Source organism: Rhinolophus sinicus, chromosome 5 (assembly GCF_057876585.1).
Source record: "Rhinolophus sinicus isolate RSI-liver-muscle chromosome 5, RSI-T2T, whole genome shotgun sequence".
NCBI classification, from domain to species: domain Eukaryota; kingdom Metazoa; phylum Chordata; class Mammalia; order Chiroptera; family Rhinolophidae; genus Rhinolophus; species Rhinolophus sinicus.
Genome location: NC_142505.1, coordinates 110,177,651 through 110,186,778, shown reverse-complemented (window position 1 = coordinate 110,186,778; position 9,128 = coordinate 110,177,651).

Genomic DNA, 9,128 nt, shown 5'->3' with positions numbered 1-9,128 from the left:
TGGGGAGCCTGGGCAAGGTATGTTACCTCTCTGAGCTTCAACCCCTGTGGCCATACCTGCCTGGCTCAGGTATAAACCCGTAGCCAACTCGGGGAAGGGAGGCCCCTTTCTCGCCCCCTCCTGGGAACGGGAAGCTCCACCAGGTGCTAGGACCAGGTGTGGAGATTTTGGGGGAGAGGAGGGTTAATGCTTCTTAGTGCCACTCTCCTCTCCCAGGTGTCCACAAATGACACGTCAAAACCTGCTGCTGTTTACTGCCACATTACCATAGCATCTCTGGGGCCCGCTAAGTGTGGGCGCTCTCCCGCGGGTGATAGTCTGGCCCCAGGTCAAGCAGGGCAGCAGGTGGCAGGGACAGTCGGGCTGGGCATCTGCTGAGCGCACTCAGCACTGGACGCTTTGCCTCCATCCTCCCAGCAGTCCTTGGAGAGGTTTTACCAACGCTGCTTCATTTTACTATCTTCCCATGAAAGAACTCAAACACAGAAAGCTACGGAGTCTGCTGTGAGTTGTTCTCCACCTCCACGGAGTCCTAACACTTCCCAGGCAGGGGTTTCCTTCGGGTTTTGACAGAAACGGACCATGACAGATGTTACTGAAGCCCCTCTGACCGTGTGCCCACCCCAGTCCTTTCCCTGAATGACAGCTACACTCTCAACTGATTACTTCCCTTTCCATCGCTTGGACTCATACTGTGATATTGGGTATGTAACCCACAAATGGCACACGCGGTGTTGCTTTCAGTCTTACACAGATCCATGCCCATTTCACAGTAGGAAACACCGAGAGCCTTGTTCAAGTTCAGAGTCATGAGGGACGCGGCCAGGCTCCAGTGCCGTTCATGGGGCTTCAGGAACCACGGGGCCGGGAGAAGTTTCTCCTCCTCGCAGGCTGCACTGGATTTATCCACGTGACTTTTAGGTGCCAGGGACGTCCTGGATGTGCCAGGCCTCGGAGGGCCCAGCTCATGGGGCGATGGGAGAAGCCAAGAACAGCCTGCCCTTTGGTTCCGCGGTATTTCACCACTGGGCAATCAATGGCTCCAAGCGCTGGTGAGCTGGTGTGGGACTTCTGTGCCCGGGAGATGACAGGAGAGGCCATGTCCCCCACAGCCAGGGAAAGCTTAATCTTGGGAGATTTATGGCACCAAGGATTGCAGAACTCTGAGTCAAGGGAATGGGGTCCCAGTCACCCCTTCCTGTCATTCTGACCATGAGGCAGAGCGTCTGCAATGGAGCTGGGTTTGACAAGCTGGCAGTAACCTGTTTGGGGGAATTTGAAGAAAGTGTGGTTCATTAGGGGGGACACAGTCTGGAGGGAACAAAGCCACCAACTGGGCCAGGGGGTGATAGAGGAAAGTGAGAGGTGGGGAGTCTCTGCACACATATGTGTGACCTGTGACTGAGGGCCCAGGAATCACACATGCCCCAGCACAGACCTGACATCCCACACTCCAGCATGAGCAGATGTGTGTGTGCACACCCATGTGTACACACCCACCAAACACACATGTGCAAACACCCCAAACACGTTTGTGCACATGCAGACAAACGTGTGCTCATGCACATGCCCAGACACACCCGGGCACACGCCCACACCCATGCACACACACGCACAGCGTAGTGAGCCCTTCTCGCCACTAGAGGGCACTCGAAGTCTTCCCAGCCTCCAAACTCATTGCTGAACCGGACGCAGGTGCGTGCGCACACAATCAAGAAAAGAAGGGGGGAAAAAAAAAGGAAAAAGTAAAGAAAAATCCTCGAAAAATACAGCAGTTGATGGTAATTCAAGCTGACGACGGCCGTAAATCCTAGAGGCTGACAATAATAAAGTATGAATAGACCGGTGCCATTTAACGGAGATATTTAGTGCTTTCCTTCTCAGATCCATAGGCTGCACTGAGGGTTTTCCCGACATGCATACCTGCTGAGTTGGCCCCTTCTCCAGGATTTGGGCACCCGGGTACACCTGCTTCCCCTCATCCCGCTTCCCCCCAACTTTTCTCTGCACCACGAAGAGCTGCAGGAGGGGTGAGAAAGCACATTTCCGACGGCAAGGTCCGGGGTCTCTTAGCTGGCCATCCTGCTGCCTCGTCATGACTTGAAATGCCGCAGGAAGTTGGTCCTCCAAATGTGCGCCCGGGCCAGCGCGCTGCCAGCGGGGCCTGGCTGATGCTGCCTCCCTGCCCCGGGCTTTCACATCCACCCAAGGAGGGGTGAGGCAGCCCCTCACCCCTGCCCCCAGCCCCTCACCCCTGCCCCAGCCCCACTGGTGGAGAACCAGGACTGGCGTGAGCTGTTCCTCCCTGTCGCCTTTTTGCAGCATAACTTTCCTTGCCCTTTTGTGGTGCAAAGGCCAATTGTGAGAGTCTGGGCAGTTGTTGAAGTTGTCAGGGCCTCCAAGGACAGGGAAAGATGGCCTTTCTGGAGGTGAATTCTGGCCGGGCCTCTGGTGCTCAAGCTTTGTTTGAAGGTCTGCATTCCTTACTGCTTAGGGGGTGCTGCCGTGCTCAAAGTCAGACACACCCTCAGGGCCACTTGTAAGGAGGGAGGCTGGAAGTTCCTCTGCCACGTGACCCTTGGCCCTCGCCAGGCCTGGGGACCTGGTGCCATCCTTGGTACTTGCCTGCACACCAGACCTTGTCTCTCTTTCCTGTACTGTGAGGGCAGGGCTGACAACACTTCCTGCAGGCTCCCTGCTGTGCTGGGCTTGGGGAAAGAAGGATAAATGAGGCCTGATGTGTGTTCCAGGAAGATCCCTTCGTGAGGGGTTCTTCACTTGGGTCCGTGAACAGAATCCAGGGGTCTGTGAGTTTTGACTGGAAAAAATTACGTCTTCATTTTCTCCAGCCCCTAATCAACGTTAGTGTTTCCTTCCATGATGGCACGGGAGCAGTCCCAATAGAAACACCCGTGTCTTCCTGTCTCTGCGGCAGCCGAGGGTGACTGGAAGTACCACTTCTGCTCCTCGCGACTTTGAGACGACAGCGGTCAGCACCGTCACCAGGAAGGGCTGTTGAATCTTGTTTAATATATCACAAAAAAGCACACAAATGACCAGATTGCGAATATGTTCTTTAAGTATTTTGATAACTGTATTTCAACAAAGATGGCTTTTTTTGCAATCCTATGTGTTTTATGTATTTAAAAATGTTATTTTGAGAGAGTGGATGTCTCTCAGATGCCCAAGGGGTCCACGGCACAAAGGCAGTGAGAAGCTTACTGGCTGGGGGTGGGGAGCAGGGGCCTCATGGCCTGTTAGCGGGCAACCCCACCAGGCAGGTTCAGAGAAGTAGATGATTTGAACTGCATGGTGGGTCAAGCTGGGAACTGAGGCTGGTGGGGTCGATGCCACATACGGAGGGGTGAGTAATAGGCTTTAGGGAGAAAATGTTCTCTTTGTTTGGTTTTCAACATTTAATTTGGGTAAATCCAACTGGAGAAGCCAAGAGGCCTTGGCCTCACTAGACTGGCAGCTAACAACAGCTGAGCGGGCAATGCCAATTAGGGCTTCCTAACAGCAGCTCACCTGATCCTCACAGTGACCTCAGGTGGCATGTCACCCAGGTTTTACCGTCTCATTTTACAGATGACCTGTGTGGGGGGGCAGGTTACAGAAAGTTATCTTAGAATTCAGATATCCCCAATACATCCTGGGATCTCGCATCTCCCAACCCTCAGATGCGCAAGGAACCCTCACTGCACAGCCACACACGTCTGTCACAACTGTCACCAAGGTGCCTGATGTCCACCCTGGGCTGGGCCTTGGGCCGGGGTCATGGAAGGACTGAAGCCGTCTTGTTCTGGAGGATTAGTGATCTTTCAGTCTTGGTCTGTCTCTCTCTGTGTCGTCTCCTCTCCTCTGTCTCTATTACACACACACACACACACACACACACACAATTTCACGGCCTCACACCCACATTCACATCTAGTCAGACATAAATGCTGAGGAGACATGCAGCATTGTTCAAAACAACATCAGAGTGGTACATGACATGTGATAGGAAAAAAAGAAATTCCTGTATTAGATTCATTTCCAGTCAGCCTGGCCAACTCGGAAACTTTCAATCCAATTTTAGACCAGCACCTGGGCTTTCGAAGCAGCCCGCGCTGAGAGGAGTGTGAGCCCTTGGCCCCCTCACGCACAAACAGCTCATTTTAGTATCCAAACAAACCAGAAAGCCAAAACCTTTTCGTTCCTTTCTCCCCCACGGCCCCTCGTCACCCACCTCCTGCCTGAGAGCCGCAGACTTCCTGCTGATGGTCGGGCAGCCCTCTCTGTGGCTCTGCCAGGGGAGGGCAAGGCCCGGGGACCCAGGCCCTGGTGCTCCAGGGGCAGAGGGCTTCGCTGGCACCAGGGGCCAGGCTGGTAGGATGAGTGGCCAGTGGTCAGGCCAGGAGAAGGGAGCCGAGCTCCACCCAGATCCGTGTGGCATTTCCCACACACTTTCAACACTGACCCCCCTCTTCAGCACTGTCCCCAAGACCTGGGCATTCCTGTTTTCCTGAATTTGGTCTGACCTTGACCCCCACCCTTGAACTCTGAGAAGTGTCCTGAGTTCCCTTCTTCAAATCTCAGCTCTGCCCCTTCCTAGTGGCGAGGCCCCTGAGCCTCTGTTTCTCTAGTAAATGGGGGTGATACTTGCCAGTAGGCACAGATCGATACCAGGTTAAGAAATGACATGCGGCTACTTTGGAGGGTCCTTTTTGAGTTCAGAGGTCTAGGGTCTGCAACGCAAAGGGACTGGGCGACACTTGCCTGGCTCACCTGAAGCGGTGCTCAGAGGCACATGTGAGCGACACCTGGGAGGAAATGCAGATCAGTGTGAGCAGGAAGGTCCACAAGCCCCGCGCAGCCAGGATGGGAGGGAGCTGCTGTGACCCAGGCCTGCGAGGAGGGAGGACTTTGACCCCGTAACAGGAGCCCGCCCCCACTGGCCATGAATGAAAGTGACCTCTGCCTGTGGTGTATGACTTTTAAAAAAATGCATAAAAAGTCAATGAAACAATTGGATTAAGAGAAAGGTCACGTAGGGAGGGAGCGAGCCTCCATGCCCTGCCCTTTCTCCCTCTGAGCTGCATCTCCAAGCTGCCAACGTGAAAATTTCTCCTTCTGGTGCCTTTCCGGGTTTTTCCTTCTCTGAAGGCTCAGCCAGGAGGAAAGTCACAGACAGGAGGGCCTTTGGGGCTCGCAGATGGGGTACCTGCTGCCTTCCCCCACGACCTCTCTGCACATGGCCAGTCCCCCAGTCCCAGCCTGCCTGGGCCCACAGCTGGTCAAACCAGGCGCCGCCTGACACAGACTGGTCCAAGCAGCCTCCTCCACAGGAACGTGGCAGGGGCCACCTGGCAGGGGGGTCGCTTTGCTCTGGGGCTCTGAGCTGCAAGTCACGTGGATGTGATGACCAAGCATGAACAAGCTGCTTGGGGTGGGGCTGGGGGAGGGAGATAGATATAGATAGATAGATAGATAGATAGATAGATAGATAGATAGATAGATAGATAGGAGAGAGAGAGAGAGAGAGAGAGAGAGAGAGAGAGAGAGAGAGAGAGAGAGAGATTGATTATAAGGAATTGGCTGACAAATTGAAATTTGCAGGGTGGGGCAGCGGGGGTAGACAGAGCTGTGATGGGGAGTGTTCAATAACTACCCCTGGGGAGAGATCCCTGATTTGGAGCATTTGCCAGTTCCCATGTTGTAACCCCCCCCATGGCACTGTTGTCCAGTGGCCCTGGGAGGTCACCAAGTGGGCAGTGGGAAGAGACACCCACAGTGAAGCTGGCTGTCACACTCTGGGGCCGCCTTGCTTTCTGGCTGCAGATATTCTCAGTCCCTCAGAAGGTATGACCCAAGGGCAGTCTCTCAAAAGCATCCCAAGCCAAGAAACACAGTCCAGCACCCAAAAAAAGAATTCCAAGACGCGTGTTTCTTCAATGTTATGCAGTGAGCACGTCGTTGACACAAACACTAAAATGCGATCTTTCCCTCATCACTCCTCACACACAGCTGCTTCCAGGAGAAGTGGGCACATTTCCTCCAAACTCCCATCAGTTCTTGCTGAAATGCCTCACTCCTCCTGCCATAAAGCCCCAAGTCTGGGAGTGGCAGAGGGAGGGAGAGAAGCTGAGCGGGCAGTGGGAACTTCAGTGCGGGAGGGAAGCCCAACCATCACATGGCAAGTCCTCCCCCTGTCACTTGGGCTCCGGGGCCAGAACTGTGTCTGCCCCAGTATCTTTGCACTTACTGTTGTCACTGCACAAATGCTCTCACCTCATGTCTTTGCACAGCTTGCTGACATTCCCCTGTGGCCTCTGCTCAAATGTCACCACCTCAAAGAGGCCATGCCATCTAAACAAGCTCTGTTGACAAACACTGTTGTTTGCCTCCATAAAGGCCCGTCCTTGTTTCTATGAGTGACAATGTGCTAACCCCGAGGCAGGTGTGTGACTCAGTACTGGCCAGCTGAGACATAAGGGAAGGACTCCTGGGGGCTGCTGGGATAGATGTTCCTCCATGATAAAGGAGACCCTCCTTCTTCCTTGCTTTGGGCACCAGCCTGTGAGGATGTGACATGAGGTCCGGAGCTGTGGCTTTCATCTTGCAATGAGGAGGTGACCAGCCTCAAGAAGAAAGCCAGCAGCTCTCTTGGACAATCAGAAGATCTAGCAAGACAGGGCTTGCTTCCTACATGGCACCAAACAATTGAGGCCGAGTTCCGCTGCCCCTTTTACGTGGATAATGTGCTTGCCAGTTTGCCATGGTCCCTACGTCTCCCTAGTGCCTAACTCTAGCCCACTACACTTACTTACATCCTTGCTGGTCCCTGGGCAACTCCAATGGCAATGCAATGACTTGCCTAATAGCATCCATCCCAGCAGGATGCAGCACCCTGACAAAAGGCATGGGGCTGATGCATTTCTGCTTCTAGGACCCAGCTCTGTGCCCTGGGATATGGCAGGAGCTTTGGAACTTTCTGTGGTGATGAAAATGTTCTGCAACGTGTTCTGCCCAACATGGTAGCCACAGCCCCATGAAGCTGTTGAACGTTTGAGATGTATCTCGTGAGACTGAGGAATTGAATTTTTAATTTTAAATGATTAAATTTAATTAGCCATTGTGACAAATGGCTGCCATATTGTGCAGTGCAGTAGAGACTGGCATCCATGTCTCTGTAGCTTCCAGAGCATTTTCTTTTCCTCTGTTCTCAGTTATTTGGTTGGTGAATGACGAATGGGACATGGCCCTTCCCTTTCTGGAGATTTTTCTGATAAGAGGGACTGGGGCAGGGGCTGGGGCCGGGTCTCCCCATCAAGCAGCCCAGCACCCTGGTTGACTTTGGTGGGACTGCCAATGACACATCTGGGAGGGAACAGAACTGAGCTGGGAGAGGGCCGGCAACCCAGACAGACACATAGGAAGAGGCCAGCAGATGCAGTAACTTTCAGGGCAGCATGATGGCATGATGCCGGGGCTCAAAGACGCTCCCCTGCTGCACCCCCTCCCCCATGGTGGCCTGGTTAGGTGGACATTGGACCAGACTGTTCAGGTGGCATTGGTGGGGCGTGAGCCGGCTGCCAGGGCCCAGGAGAGGAAATCCACACCCTCTCGGTCCTATCATCCTCAGAGCCAGCCCAACCAGCCACTGGGACAGCAGAAAAGCATAACAGATGCCACCAGGGCCCCAAAGAGCACCTCCGCATGGGAAGGTCCAGCGGAGAGCCTGCAGCTGGCCAGCCAGGCCTGGGAGGAGTTCCAGCTTGCCAGCTGTATGACCTTGGTCACGTTACTTAAACTCTCAGCTTCAATTGTCTCTTGTGTAAGATGGAGAAGGGTTTTGGGAATCAGCAAGTAAAAAACATTTACAAAGTGCTTGGCACAGAGCAGGAACTCAAAAAAGAGTTGTATTTGTCCAATCCAACTGCAGTGGTTCTTCATCTTTTGGGGCTCAGAGGCCCCCTGGGGAATCTGAGAAAGCCCCGACTTTCTCCCCAGAGGACTGTAGGTCTACACATACAACACAACTCCCCGGGCTCTGAGCTGCATGACTGGTGTCCTTGGAGGTAGACCAGGCATTCGTCACCAGTGTTATCAGCCTGGCACAGGCTTCTTTCCAGAGCCAGGAGCCTGGACTCGCTGTGTAGGCAGCAGCCGCATGGTGCGTCTCCAGGGGGCCTCCGTGAGCCCTGGGCTGGCTCCGAGGGAAAACCTGGGCTTGCAGACTGAGCTGCGATAATCCTCTGAGCTGCCTTTGCAGAGCTCTGTGCACTCAGGCCCGACTCCCCCCTCACTGCCTGGCCCCACTTTCCTTTCCAAGCAGCCTTGGGGCTGCCTGTTGCTGGGCTGTTGGCAGCTGACAAATCAGAGCCTGGGGCTAGAGCAGATGATGTCAGGGGTCCCCTTTGAAATCCTCATGTGGACCAGTTCCCCAGGGTGCCAAACCCCGGACTCCTGCTGACTTCATTTCATCCAGGGAGCGACCAGATCACAGGCTCTCAATTCCTGACCCCCTCCCACCCCATCTTATTAACATATATACATTCTGGAGCCTGGTTAAATTACTTAGGGAAAAAACCCACCACAAATTCTTTTCCAATCTCCTTCCCCAGGCGTGGCCTATCTTCACCTCTCCTTGTCCGTCTCCCAGCCCCCAAATTACATACAAGATGTGAGCTTGGTTCCTCTGCAGGCAAGCCTGAGAATTCTGAAGTTAAATAAATATAAATAAATCAGCAGGCCTTTGACTCCTGGACTCTTTTCCAGTCACGTCTGTCCCCTTGGCTCTAAGAACTTTACAAAGAAGCACGGTTTCTAAGTGGAAACGCCATTGCCTCGGCGTGGGGGAAATTTACTGTTTGACTTAAAGCTCTAACAAGATGGAAGCAGATGACCTTCCAGCGCTCGCCTCTCCTTGTGTGGGGCTGACCGACCACTGGATTGCGGGAGTCATGGCCTCTCCAGATACAGTACATCCACTTGCTTCTGGGGGCTGTACTGGAGACCAGCATTGTTAAGTGGCTCTCAGGGGAATGCCTTTTGCTTTTAAAGGTGTTGCATTCCCCGGACAATGCAGATAGGTGGTGTAGAGATGGGTCACGGAGGCAGGAGAGGACCAGGCTCCCTCCTAG